This window comes from Macrobrachium nipponense, chromosome 14 (assembly GCF_015104395.2).
Source record: "Macrobrachium nipponense isolate FS-2020 chromosome 14, ASM1510439v2, whole genome shotgun sequence".
In the NCBI taxonomy this organism is placed as follows: Eukaryota; Metazoa; Arthropoda; class Malacostraca; order Decapoda; family Palaemonidae; genus Macrobrachium; species Macrobrachium nipponense.
In genome coordinates this window covers 97,533,258-97,547,073 of record NC_087207.1, presented here as the reverse complement: position 1 = coordinate 97,547,073, position 13,816 = coordinate 97,533,258, and the positions used below count along the sequence as shown (strand labels likewise).

General features: G+C 33.9%; 1 long non-coding RNA gene across 1 annotated transcript; it reads left to right on the top strand.

Moving 5' to 3' along the window:
• Positions 1-395: 395 nt before the first annotated feature.
• On the top strand, positions 396-1,569 carry LOC135226344 (uncharacterized). Its single transcript, XR_010317209.1, has 3 exons — positions 396-870; positions 1,192-1,272; positions 1,418-1,569. It is a non-coding gene; the product is annotated as an uncharacterized LOC135226344 (long non-coding RNA).
• The last annotated feature ends 12,247 nt before the right edge of the window (positions 1,570-13,816 follow it).

The following is a 13,816-nucleotide window of genomic DNA, read 5'->3' as shown; positions in this document are numbered from 1 at the left end:
ATTTCTTCTTATGCTGTTTTCCTTTTCTCCAACTGGCCCCAGGTCGAGGCTTTGTCTGTTTAGCTTCTATTCAAATGTTCCTCTTTGTCCCTGTTACTAGAAGTTTCTTTGTCTGATGCAACACTCAGATTCTCTCTCTCTCTTCTCTCTCTCGTCTCTCTCTTCTCTCTCTCTCTCCTCTCTCTCTATCTACTTCCTTTGGTCTATCCATTACACTAATACCCTGTCCAACCAGCATTGTCCTATCATTTTTATGGTCACCAGTGTACTAGTGCATTTCTTAATCTCTCTCTCTCTCTCTCTCTTCTCTCCTCTCTCTCTCTCTCTCTCTCTCTTCTCTTCTCTCTCTCTCGGGCGTTTGGTGTCTTTATAAATCCACATATGTTGTTGAAGAATTATTTTATATTCTAATTCTGTAGAAAATTTATAAAATTGTGTGTATATATATATCTAGGTTCATATTTGTTTTATCCTTGAAACCCCCCTTTTGCCATACAAAGCAAAATCAAAAAGAAATACTGGGAGTTTCAAGGATAATATGTTCAGTCCATAGATGGCTCTGCTGGCTGTATTTTAATATTTGCAGTTCCTGATTCCATCATCCTTGGGAAAAAATTTTCACCTACTGGTAATGAGAGAAGAGTGAGGAGGCAGATCAGCCATATTGGATAATGTTTTCTTCTAGTGAAGAAGTGCTATGAAGATGGAGTAGCACTTTAATTTAAGGCCACCTCTCCTGCAATTGCCTACCACGAGTGCTACCATGAAGAGTGCAATATCAAGATTTCAGAATACATACTTCTCAACAATGGGATATTCTGCTGCTCTTCGATTTGCTTTGGGATTTTAAGGATATGGCCTACCAACCCAGTAAGTTTCCTATGATTTTGTGGCATATGGTTCAACTTTGGTTAGGGGGTTATAATATTTGAAATGAATATTAATTATCCAAGTCTTCAGCCCTAATTATAAATTTTCTATGGATTGTATGCTAATTATAAAATTACTAGGGCTATTTCTAGCTTAATTCCAAATCTTTGTTTTGTGCATAGGATAGCCTAGTGGGTGTTCAGATTTGCTTAAATCGATATATCGTATAAGATTTTATTTTCCTGAGTGTTTTTTCATATTTAATTTAACATTGCATAACTTAGAATATTAGTGAGCCTAATTTTTTTAATTTGTTACTAGGCTAGGTTACTTGTGCTTGCTGGAAGGTAGCCTAGTATCATCGGCTTCAGTCATCTTCCTGGTCTTGGCAAATTTATTTAGGTACCTAATTCAGTTATATGTAATGTGATATTGGCATATTTGCATTTGATATTGATATATTGTATACCATTCATTATTGCTTATTAAGGGACTTTAGATAAATGTTAAGTTAGGTTTTTAATGGTAAATTTTTCGTGGTTTGCAGAATCCATAGTTTTCAAAAACAGGCAAGAGTTGAGTGGGTTCTACCACAGGCAGTCACTAGTGATTGAGGATTCCACTTCAGCCATCAGAGTTCCATTGCTTTGCCATATTTAATATTTATTCAATATAAATAAAGAATCTAATATTTTTTAATTTTAAAGTTTCTTTATCCAATATTGACATTAAAGTTATTGTTACTCTGCTCTCGCTGCTCTTGTTATATTGAACATTTTGTTTTCGTTTTTGAAATGTGTTGCTGAACGTATAGTTACGAGACTTTCCCAAACATTGGCAAATTAATTCAGACCCATTTGCAAGGGAAATGCATAGATAGACATATTATTCAAGTAACATTTTCATTCAAATCATACGATGTGTGCCATAAAGAAAAAAAAAACAACAATTACACAATATTAAAGGGTGGATGATTATAAATGACATACGTTTTTGCCAAGATTCGAGAAACTACAGTATGTGAAAGAATTGTCATCAACTTGAGTTAGAGTCGCCAAAGTTACTTGATTTGGAATATAAATCTGAATGGATGGATAACCAGATTTTCTGACATCTCTCTCTATCTCTCTTTCTGAATTTCATTTTGAGAGATCTTGTAATATATTAACTTTATTCAAGGTTATTAGTGGTTTTAGGTACGCCAGTCTCTATCTCTCTCTCTCTCTCTGTGAGATACCTTGCTATATAATCACTCTTTTCAATGTTATTAGTAGTCTTAGGTAAGTCTCTCTCTCTCTCTCTCTCTCTCTCTCTCTCTCTCTCTCTCTCTCTCTCTCTCTCTCTCTCTCGCTTTCTGAGGAAGTTCGCTTCCGAGTACCCAGTGAATAAAATGAATGAAGATTCTCGATGAGTTACATATCCTCCACTTCCTTTACTTGAGGACACTTTCTGTCTCTAGTGGACGAAATTATCTTTTCAGTTTCTCCCAATTCAATCATTTTAATCACCAAAACCATAATAAATAAAAATCAATAAATCAAAAGTTTAAAGGGGCAAGATTGGACGATTTTGATACTGAATAACTTGAAAATGTCTGAGAAATGTTTCTAAAGAAAATTTTGACAATTATATATTTTAATCACCAAACCACAACAGGTAAAAATACAATAAATTGCAAAATCTTAATATATATATATATATATATATATATATATATATATATATACTATATATATATATATATATATATATATATATATATATATATATATATATATATATATATATATATATATATATATATATAGTATATATATATATATATATATATATATATATATATATATATATATATATATATATATATATATATATATATATATATATATATATATATATATATATATATATATATATATATATATATATATATATATATATATATCTTCTTCTTCCCACCGTTATCCCTACACAAAGAGGTCGGTTGCCTGATGCGCCTTTCCTTACAACATCAGGCATGGTTTATTATTTGGCAAAGGGGTTGTTACCAATGCATGCCCTTACTGTCATCAAGCACAATTATTGACGTTAGGCCTCACCTTTGACTAGAAAGTCTTCCTGCAAGGCAGCAGTTTCCACAGTTATTAGCGGTTGGGCTAGCCTTCTACTAAAAAGTAAGACTGCAAGGCAGCAGTTTCCACAGTTATTGGCAATGGGCCTAGCCTTCTACTAAAAAGTAAGACTGCAAGGTAGCAGGCGGGCCTAGCCTTTTGCTAAAAAGTAAGACTATAAGGCAACAGGCGGGCCTAGCCTTTTACTAAAAAGTAAGACTGCAAGGTAGCAGTTTCCACAGTTATTCGCGGTGGGCCTAGCCTTTTACTAAAGAGTAAGACTGTAAGGAAGCAGGCGGGCCTAGCCTTTTAATTAAAAGTAAGACTTCAAGGCAGCAGTTTTCCACAGTTATTGGCGGTGGGCCTAGCCTTTACTAAGAGTAGGCGGCAAGATAGCAGTTTCCACAGTTATTGACAGTGATCCTAGCCTTTTACTAAAAAGTAAGACTGCAAGGCAGCAGTTTCCGCAGATATCGTGGTGGGCCTAGCCTTTTACTGAAAAAGTGAGACTGCAAGGCAGCAGATGTCCTTTTACTCGCCTTGTACGACATGCAGGACCTACAATGGTAGTACTCTTACACCTCTACCAAAGGATGGATATATATATATATATATATATATATATATATATATATATATATATATATTATATATTATATATATATATATATCTACACATATCCACAGGTGAAAAATAAGAGACAGGGTGTAGGTCCTGACCGGTTTCGGCTTTATTTTCAAGCCATTGACAAAGGACTGATACATAGTATTAGAATTCACGAGTATATATACTACAAAGACAGTACTGACGAACATACACACAACAGTTTGAGACTGCAGATCCACCCACAGGCAGGTGTCAAGGTAGGAGTGGCTTTCAAAAATCATTAGGCTAAAATTTACAATAAATTCTCAAGGGATACTACCGCTTAGGGTACAAGTCCACACCTGACAGGTGTCAGGGAGGCGGGGTTGAACATCTCATTACCATAGTGGTTTTAATAAAAAAGTGAAAATCTGTTAAAAGGCAACGAAAGTCTTATAAAGAAGGTGTGTGACCTCCCCATCGCTACCGTATAGTATGGTACGATAAAAACCCATAAAGCAAACTTCCCTGCCAGACCAATTATCAGCTCAGTGGGTTCCGCATCTTATAAATTAGCAAAATATTTAGTGGATATCCTTAACCCATTGGTAGGTAACATCTCTAATGCCAATATTAAAAATAATGTGGACCTGATAGATAAACTAAATAGTGTAAAAGTTAATAGTGAATCGAGACTTGTGAGCTTCGATGTAGTATCTCTATTCACAAAAGTGCCTATTGATGATTTATTGGAGTTTTTATCGGAATTATTAGAAAACAAACAACTGGATATTCCATTTTCTAAAAGCACCTTAATTGAACTAATAAAATTATGTGTTAAAGACTGTAAATTTGAATTCAACGGAAAATTCTACTCACAAAATTTTGGTATGGCAATGGGAAAACCCTCTGTCCCCAGTGCTAAGTAATTTATATATGGAATTTTTTGAAAAGAAAATTTTAAATAATATAATTCCACGCAATGTACCTTGGTTTAGATATGTTGACGACATAATTTGTGTATGGCCAGGGAATGAAGATGTAAATAACTTTTTTGCCAGGTTAAATCAATTAGTACCATCAATTAAATTTACTATGGAAATAGAAAAAGATGAATGCCTACCCTTTTTGGATGTCCTCATACGGAGAAATAGTAGTGGGTTTAAGTATAGTGTTTACAGAAAACCTACTAATATTTCTTCCTATGTACATTTCTATTCTGGACAAAACAATAAGGTTAAAAGATCAGTGTTTGCTTCTATGTTTTTAAAAGCACTACGGGTATGTAGCCAGAATATATAGATGAGGAAATAGATAAGATTCAGAATACAGGCAAGAAACTGAAATATCCAGATAATGTACTAAACAATGCATTAAAAGCGGCAAAAAAGACCATGTATCAAAAAGAACCTTACAACAACAAAAATTTGCTCGTACTACCTTATAATAGTAATATGAAAGATATCCCACATCTCCTGAAGAATTTTGGTGTTAATGTAGTTTTTAAAAACAATAAAACAATGAAACAGGTACTTATTAAGAACTCCCCGACAATGCTAAAGGATGTGTATATAAAATCCCGTGTAAGTCTTGTGACAACTTTTACATTGGTCAAACGGGGAAAGTACTGGAAAAAAGAATAGAACAACAAACAATGTGTGAGATATGCACAGGGAAATAGTGGTATATTTGTACATGTTAGTGAGAACAATCATGCTATTAACTGGGAAGGGGCAAAAAAGCTGGTGTGTTCTAATAATGCATTGGAAAGGAATATCATTGAATCTAGTTTTATAAAAGAAAGTTACAACAATAATATGAACATCAGTCAAGGAATGTATAAACTTGATCCTTTAATATCAAAAGAAATTTGTAAACTGTTTAAATTTTAAGGTTGGCTGTAGAGATATATGAAAAATAGGATTATTATATTTGTAAACACAGTAAAGGGGGCAGTGGTAATGAGATGTTCAACCCCGCCTCCCTGACACCTGTCAGGTGTGGACTTGTACCCTAAGCGGTAGTATCCCTTGAGAATTTATTGTAAATTTTAGCCTAATGATTTTTGAAAGCCACTCCTACCTTGACACCTGCCTGTGGGTGGATCTGCAGTCTCAAACTGTTGTGTGTATGTTCGTCAGTACTGTCTTTGTAGTATATATACTCGTGAATTCTAATACTATGTATCAGTCCTTTGTCAATGGCTTGAAAATAAAGCCAAAACCGGTCAGGACCTACACCCTGTCTCTTATTTTTCACCTGTGGATATGTGTGATAAATGAATCACGTGCTAAAGTGATTATAATCATATATATATATATATATATATAATATATATATATATATAATAATATATATTATATATATAATATATATATATATATATATTATATAAATGATATATATAATATATATATATCCTATATATATATTATATATATTATACATAAAGATATATATATATATATTATATAATATATTACATATATATACAAACATTCTCGAGAAGAAGTGGAACGAGTTGGAAAATAAGCAACTAAAAGGATCTTTGGACCAATGCCTTTGGCTAGCAACCTGTCCAGCGCGATACCTGTGGAAATCCAAAAAGACTGTACTCTTATGGAACCCCTCACACTTAACGAGGAAAAGTTGCGCGATGATAAAAAAAATCAATCAGACAATCAAAGGAGTATTTTTATAGGACCATCGATGTAACATTATTTCGGGCCTTTAATTCTTGGTGAAAGATAGCGTAGTTGCATTGGCAAAAATTTCTGCGCTAGAAAAAAGATACTTTTAGGTAAAAGGCAAAAAATTCTCTCACGGTTGGTATGAAAATAAAAATCGGAAATATTCCACATTTATAGCATTTAAACTATTTTTTCCTCCTCAGGGAACGAGCTTTATTAATCTAGTTAGTGATATTTCAGTTTTGCATACCTTTTATCCGCTCTCGTATTTTTATCCCTATGTGCAGAGAGAGAAATAAAAAAAGCGATATCACTTATTTGTTAATGGCCTTTTTAGTTTCCAGTAAATGAAAACTATTGAGATGTCTATATGTCTGTCCGTCTGTACTTTTCCTGTCCGCCCTCAGATCTTAAAAACTACTGAGGCTAGAGGGCTGCAAATTGCTATGCTTATCATCCAAATTCCCATCATTAACCTTACCAAATTGCAGCCTTCTAGCCTGAACTCAGTTACACAGTCTTACAGAGGCACTGACAGCCGAATGATACCTGTTCGGCTTCTCGTGTCAAGATTATAACTTTGCCAGTGGTATGTCTTGAACAGCGAAACATTTCCTAATGCAGCACCTTTGGTTAGTTACGGCCAAAAGGGAACATCACACATACATATTGAAATGTCACATTACATTTAAACTTGGAAAGGAACATCTCAATTTGATGTGGGTAACGCTTGTGCCTAAGTCAACCATAAACGCAATTCCCTTAACATAAGTGTTTTAGAAAAGTACACTGTACAAGGATCTTTTAGTCGGCAGACAGGAGAAATGCCTGAATACTTAGCTCCTAAAGCCTCTTTTGTGTATATTATAAATATTTCCCTTACACTCTTCCATTTTCACTCTGTCATATATTTCACTAAAATCGCGATATTCCGCGTTAAAAAATCCTATTTTATCTGCGACTGATTCCGTCATACACAGCATTGTCTATACATCTTGAAAAAAGAATTCATTAGTAGAAAGACAGAGCAGCCTTCTGCAAAGCTTTCTTTGGGATAAGCTACTTGATCTAATAATATTATGTCCAAGCATTTTCAGTAATCAATCTTTTATTCAGTCAGGTATGGAGAATCGCCATTGACAGTTAACTGAGGGAAATCTGTACTTCTTGGATATCATGTTTACAGACAGCCAAACAAACGTCAACACTTTAATCAAGAACACAAAATTCGCAGAATATTTTGCCCTTCCTTTCAAAAGAGTTTAATCAACGTTAAGAGAGATGCATTGAACGTTGCATCTAATGGCAGATTCTCCGTAATTCTCTTGTTGTTGCAATTTCTGTGATTAAGTGAACCTCCTCATTAAGAAGGGATTGGATTAGTTGGAGAAGCCTTACAATTTCCTAAGGATTCCTCGTCCGTTTAGCGTAATTAGTGGCTATCAATTCATCAACAGTCATTGGCAATAGCTCAGAGTAAATAAGGTTCGTCAACTAATTTTTCAATGCATCAATGCAATGGATCAGTAAACAGTATTTTATCTACAACTGCCCATATTACCCATATGTTTGACTTAAAGGCTTCAATGCCTAGTGCTAGAATTCTTGACATAGTCCTTTTTGTAATTCCCTCTATAATTAATACTTAATAACTACGCGCATTAAAATAAACGCGACACTTTTTCTAAATGTATTTTAAATCATTTGGTTCTACAGCAGTTAGGGCAAACCGTTTTTTATAGTTCATTGTTATTTTCTACAGGAAAAGAATGAATGGTAATCACTACGTGTAAAAAATCTATAATCGGGTCTTATGTAACAATGCAATATATTATGACGCTCACAAAATAAATTATTTGCTCATTCAAGGATTAAAGATATGAAATCTTTGAATGAGTAAACAAATTATTTTTCACATTTTTTACTGTTTAAGCAAGAAAGGTGTTTGCAACTATTCTTTTTTTATTCATTCAAAGAATCTTCTAAAACGTTCAATACGAAGCGCCAAGGCTCCTTTCATTTCCGGAACTCATCGAGGTGAAGGAGGAGTTTCTGTGATTGAAAGCGAGCGATTCAGTTCGCCTTTTTCTTTTCAACAAGAGATATTCGTTTTTTTATTTTTTCGTGACGGGATCGAAATGCATTGAGGATATTCAGCAAGATATTTTCTCTAAGCTTCCATACCGTGTTCTGATATTAATATCACAAAGAACAGGAATGGAAAAATTTATCATCAGATACTTCTCTTCTTGTTCTCTCTTTTGCTGTTCACCTGTTGGTCACGAGTCATTTGTGCGTTTTCTTCCTATCTCAATATCCTTGTGAGTTGTCTGTGGTACATTACTCTGCATACGTGCACGCTCTCTCTCTCTCTCTCTCTCTCTCTCTCTCTCTCTCTCTCTCTCTGTCGGATACAGTTCGCCTTCCAATGAGAAAATAAATTCAGCTATAAAACACTTCAACAGTGAAAAGACAACGGCAGCAGATTACAGAATTTCAAGGGAGGTTAGATTAAAAAAAAAAAGAAGTAAAAATCGATGTTTCTGAAATAAGCTCGTTAATCCTAACGGAGGAAAGAAAAATTCATTAATTAGATCCTATCCATAGAGGAAAAGTCTGAGATTTGGCTGTCAATGTTGTTCTCCTTCGAAGGGGTCGTTATTTTAAATAAAAAACTCATTAGTAAGACGTCATCCTTTTTAAGAACTGATGAAACAATTCCACAATGAAAATGCGGTTTATTTTTCATATGTTATAAGGAGTGGGAAACCAATGAAGACCTTTAAGCCAATACGTATGTACCTAAGTGTTCTCACATTCTGTTGCAGATTTCCAATGGTCCCCCTTAACCTCCTCTCTCTCTCTCTCTTCGTCTCTCTCTCCTTCTGCCTCTCATCTTCTCTCTCCTCTCTCTCCCCTCTCTCTCTCTCTCTCTCTCTCTCTCTCTCTCTCTCGTTCTTTTGACATGAATTTTTTTCCTGGAATATTTCATTTCTTCTTCTCTTCTGCTTTATTAGTCACCATGAAAGCCATCACAAAATGAAAAAGATTATTTCTGATATAATGGCACTAGATTCTGGAAAACACGGTTTTCAACTGATACTTTTAATCTTTTCAGGAAATCTGGTTAAAATTCATAAACGGGAAAAAAAATCATATTTTTTAATTAATCTCTCAAATAAAAAATATATATCGGAAATCGAAGACTTGAAATTGTTCCCCTTCAGTGGATATCAGTTGCATTCAAATATCTTTCTGAGCAACAAAGAAAAAGATCATTGCCTATCTGTTAGGTTTATAGCTCTCTCTCTCTCTCTCTCTCTCTCTCTCTCTCTCTCTCTCTCTCTCTCTCTCTCTCTCTCATATTCTGTTTCATGCGCGTCATATTCAGTTTCACACGAATTAAATTTTTTTTCACGAACTTTCTTTTGATTGAACTAATTTTTATTCGTTTATATTAATTTCTCCAGCATTGTGTAGGTTAAACATCGATTATCCCACACATTTTTACAAATACCCGAGCCCACCTCTTTCATTTGAACAAGGAATTCGACATAAAACCCACAAGAGAAACGCCAAATGAATGAAGTTTTCTTTCCTCCGTTAGGATTAACGAGCTTATTTCAGAAACATCGATTTTTACTTCTTTTTTTTTTAATCTAACCTCCCTTGAAATTCTGTAAATCTGCTGCCGTTGTCTTTTCACTGTTGAAGTGTTTTATAGCTGAATTCTTATTTTCTCATTGGAAGGCGAACTGTATCCGACAGAGAGAGAGAGAGAGACGAGAAGAGAGAGAGCGTGCCGTATGCAGAGTAATGTACCACAGACAACTCACAAGGATATGGGTATGCTGTACATATTGCTTGTTGAATGAAAGTCCTGTAAGTTAGAATGGATGTCAGTCCAAGTTCATCTTGATAGATACTGAGTACGTTTGTAATACTTAGCTAATTATTAAATTTTGTCACCTATACACGCTAGACCTTTATATTTATAAGTATTAATCCAATATCGTTCAATATCGAGTTCACTATACATTGTATACTGCAAAGAGGAAGATAAGTTTAAACATTATGGCAGCTCCAGCTCATTATGAAAAAGACTAAATTTTGGTGTGAAAAAGTTCAGCTTGTAAGTGGGTGCATCGGTGAGAGCAAACTAGGTAATAAAATGTAAGAAGAGATTTATAATTATCGCCATCATTATCCATATTTCATATAATTGATCTCAATCACATCTTTTCATGTTTTAATGAGTCTAAGTAAGCATACTTCACACGAAACAAAAAGAAAAAGCAGGGTCACACAATAAAAAAAATTGACCATAAAAATGGCTCGTGGTTAAAAGCCATAGCAACTAACTAGATCCTTCTGCGTGTTTTCGTCTATGGAAACTCCCATGAGATTCTTCGAAGGAAAAAATACGGAATCTTGGAAAAAGAGCAGCGCTCTCCTTTCGAACAAACATATAGGACCAATTATTAACTTGGCGGGGGCTGGGAATTCTCTGTTAATAAAATGAACATTTCTTATAAAAGTCTTGTTGAGTAAAAAGATATTTCATCACTTTGTAGCTGTTGATTATAACCTGTTTTTATTTTTTTTATTTTTTTCGTTCATTAAGAATATTTGCAACAGTTTTATCCACTACTACTGGAATGAGAAATTTATGGAAGGCTGAAAGGAAACTGCTGGAAAGAAATATATAATAAAATTATTTCATCATTCCTATAATTAGCTTTTTAAATTCACTTCCCCCTACCAGACAACGTTTAACCGGATCTCTCTATCGCTTGAGAAAACACAATACCACGGACTCTTCTCCTTTATGTAAATAATCCTTCTGGTCTCTTCTCCTATTTCAATCAAGCTAAATCCTGCCCCGTTTCTTTCTCACTGTCTGTCTACTCTGAAAAACTGGGTAACGGGGAAATCTTTTATTCAACAAGTTCAAATGTTCTCCTTGATTAGGCAGTGCAGAGGAATCTCATCTGTCATCTGTGCCTGCATTCCATCTTATCTCACGCATGCTGGAATGAAGTCCTGGATTCTCATTCCTCATTTCGAGATTTTCTCTCATATTCCTCATTTTGTGACTCGTCGTATTATTTCTCCTTCCTTAGTTAAGTACCTCTAGCGTTCTATGATCTGCCTTTATCCTTACGGTGTGGATCATAATCCTGTTTTGAATATTTTGATCCTTGCATGCTGTGCTTTTCATTACCTTGAAATCAGGAATGCAACTGAGGTACAAATGAAGAGCAGCCTGGTATTGTTGTTAGCATAGATGATGGACAAAAGGAAATGGCACAGAGCTGTGATACTTTGAGAAAATTCACGCTGTTGATATTGAGGAAAACCAAAACGCTGTGAGAGCAAATTCAGAAGTTAATAAACTGAAGAAAACTGTTCAAAAATACACACTTGAACCCGACGGAAATGGAAATCCAGTATGTCAATAATATATATATATATATATATATATATATATATATATATATATATATATATATATATATATAATATATATGAATAACTGATCAGGAAGTATATAAAACGTGATGCTATGTATAAATAAAGGTGTTGGGTTTGTTTTTGCCACGAAGGAAAAAAATGAAAAAGCGAGTGAGCGATTACTTTCGGTCCTATTCGGACCCTTTACTGAGGCCTCAGTAAAGGGTCCGAATAGGACCGAAAGTACTCGGCTAGCTCGCTTTTTCATTTTTTTCCTTCGTGGCAAAAACACCTTTATTTTATATATATATATATATATATATATATATATATATATATATATATATATATATATAGATAGATAGATAGATATATATTTATATATACTATATATATACTATATATATATATATTATATATATATATATATATATATATCTATATATATATATATATATATATAGTTATATATATAAGATATATAGTATATATCTATCTATCTATCTATCTATCTATATATATATATATATATATATATATATATATATATATATATTATATAGATATATATATCAAATATATATATATATACATATATATATAGTTTTATATATATATATATATATATATATATATATATATATATATATTATATATATATTATATATATATATATATATGAGTGCGTGTGTGTGTGTATATACATATATACATATATATGTGTGTGTGTGTCCTAATATTAAAACCTATTTTCCAGGCAATGACTGACACAAACATTCAGCATTTGGTCTCAGACTGAATTAAATGAAAGAAGGAAAAGCATCTCAGATTATAGAAGCCTGTCGTGGTTGTTGTTTTCTTGTCCCAGGCAACAAATTGTAAAAGAATGTTTTGGCCAAAGGAAAGTTCTTTCAATAATTTCTCATGACAGACTAAAATAAAAAAAAGTAAAAATGCGCCAAAGTTACCTCGGTGCAATCGAGTTTTCTGTACTGCGTATAAAAATGCTGTTTGAAACTCACAGCCACGGCCCGGTGGGGATCTATATTGTCGGCATTTTTAGTGGTGCCAGACGCACAATCATGGCCAATTTTAACCTTAAGTAGAATAAAAAACTACTAAACGTTATAGGGCTGCAATTTAATGTGTGGGTGATCAACATACCAATTTGCGGCCGAATAGCCTCAGTAGATTTTAAGATCTGAGGGAGGACAGAGAGACAAAAATCCACCTCAATAGTTTTCTTTTACAGAAAAATAAAAATGCCTGCAGTGATGCTCTATTTTTCCGTCAACTCCAGTTTCACCTTGAAACTGGGAGCAAGGAGTATTCGAAATTTCCACTGAAAAATACAAGTGGCAAAGTAAGAAGCTGGGAATAAGTCCTCATCTCCATCTTGGGTGTTCATAGTCAAATTGAGAAACGAAAAGACGCTACCAAAACTAAATCACAGAAGCCATAAAAGAACTTGGGGATCTTTTCTAGATGGTGACCCACCGAGGGTTTTCGGAGGGGGGGGGGGGGGGGGGGTCGTTATCTAGGACTAATATTTCTTGGGGTCATTATCTTTATGATATCTGCAGTCTTTTGTTTATGTTTTCACGGTCATCCCCAACGGGCTTCTACTAAACATGCCGCAAAGGTGGATACATACCGGGTTAAAACCTACAGGGGCCACTCTAGGGAAGATCCGAATTTGGATTAAGCATTCCTCCCCATTACTGTACGTAATATCCATCCAATGAATGCGAAATAATTAGTTTGGTATCAAAGCATTTTGTACCCGACATCAATGACGCTTCATGAAAACCATCTTTTTGAGTCCTTGTTATGTGATGTCGATCCAAAACAATTTTTGATGTCAGTATCATTTGATGTAAGGTCACCTCCCATCACTTTTCCTTCATTCTTCAATAAAGTACCATAGTTTCCAAAGTACTTTGTATTTGGAATCAGTATATTTAAAATATTTCTCGTCCAATATTTGGGAAATTAAAAAAACAACAGTGAGCAACCAATTTTGTCGAGACCCTCCTGTGCAATGACCCTCATTATTATTATTATTATTATTATTATTATTATTATTATTATTATTATTATTATTA